Raw genomic sequence first — 1,443 nt, 5'->3', positions numbered from 1 at the left:
GACACACATCTGCACATTTTTCTGGAATTCTGTTTGGTTATGCCTTTCTTAGTTTAGAAAGTTTGTTGACCAACCAAGCCATCCAATTTTTATCTTTAGAATAAGAACCCCACCTGGTTGGGTCTACAAACTCTACATAGTAGAGGAAAAACCCCATTGGTATAAATTCCTCCATCTACCACGCTTGCCTGGTTATCATATTGGACTATTTGCCCCTACCTGCTGTTATGCCACTGTGCTATTTGCATTTTGCTTTAGGAACCATAGCTTCTGTGCCTGCATCTTTAAGGACTAGATAGTTGAGCCATTTTCCCCTAGTTTCTTTCTTTCTTTTCTTTTTCTTTCTTTTTTCATTTTCTTTCTTTCTCTTTCTTTCTTTTCTCATTTTTTTTTTTTTTTTTTTTTTAGGGCAAGACAACCCTTGGTTGACTTCACAGATTGTAAGGACCTTGTCAGCTTACAATTTCTTATTTATTTTTTACGTCTATAGCACCTGGTCTTCCTAGGTGGTCTCCCATCCAAGTACTAACCAGTCCTGACCCTGCTTAGCTTCCGAGATCAGACGGGTTTGGGCTTGTTCAGGGTGGCATGGCTGTACTTTCTTACACCACCTATGGTCAGGGTGACTGCTTGGTCCAGCTTCAGTGCTGGATGTGTTGAGGACAGGCCATTCCATATGGTCCATGCCTAAATGAGGACGTTTGTCTTACCCAGCAACATAACATTCCCTTTTTCTAGAGGCAACATAAAATAACCCAGAAGCAAGCAAATGCCATAATTCCTTCTAATTTGTGACTTGAATGTAATAAGAGGGCCAAAGGCAGGAACCCAGAAGCATTAAAAAGTGGTGTTTGATCTGATAGCAATCTGCACCTAATCATTCCAGCTGCCTGAAAAGTTGACTCATAACCTCAGTGGACTCCCAAACCCACCCACATTTGGAGAGCTGCATTGTATCTTAATGCTTTGTTTGTGCACTAAAGTGTTTTTATACACTAACTTCCTATTTGACATGCCCTTTGTTCATTATCAGCCTTCAATTTCACATTCCAGTCAGTTGTCAGGAGTGGCCAGACTCTATGATCATACACATGCTTGCAGCATTGCTTTTCAATGCACTTTTAAACAGTTTTTGACATTTATGGGTGTACATTGTCTACTAGCAAATACATCTATTGCTGTCACACAAAGCTCTGTATTCGATAAAATGTGTTTTTGTTTATTTTCTTCAGGCAAAAGGGGGTCATAGGACCTGCTTTTTAATAAAATTTTGCCTTCACGATTAGAGCACATGGGAATGAGTTAAGTGGCTGGCAACAACCTGATGAGAAAATATTATCTAATTGATTTGTTAATAAGAATTTTGATTTGCTTCTTCTAGAAACATACCTCCAAGAGACTGAGTTGACTACTCTGCTTTATGCTTCTCCATAACCTGGACCA

The 1,443-nt window shown here is 39.5% G+C and overlaps 1 pseudogene; it reads right to left on the bottom strand.

The window, feature by feature from the left end:
- Positions 1–481: 481 nt before the first annotated feature.
- LOC118609849 lies at positions 482–600 on the bottom strand (annotated as a pseudogene).
- Between the last annotated feature and the right edge of the window lie 843 nt (positions 601–1,443).

Source organism: Rousettus aegyptiacus, unplaced genomic scaffold (assembly GCF_014176215.1).
Source record: "Rousettus aegyptiacus isolate mRouAeg1 unplaced genomic scaffold, mRouAeg1.p scaffold_m13_p_11, whole genome shotgun sequence".
Classification (NCBI taxonomy): domain Eukaryota; kingdom Metazoa; phylum Chordata; class Mammalia; order Chiroptera; family Pteropodidae; genus Rousettus; species Rousettus aegyptiacus.
Note: the sequence above shows the minus strand (reverse complement) of the source record. Positions and strands in the feature narration are given on the sequence as shown.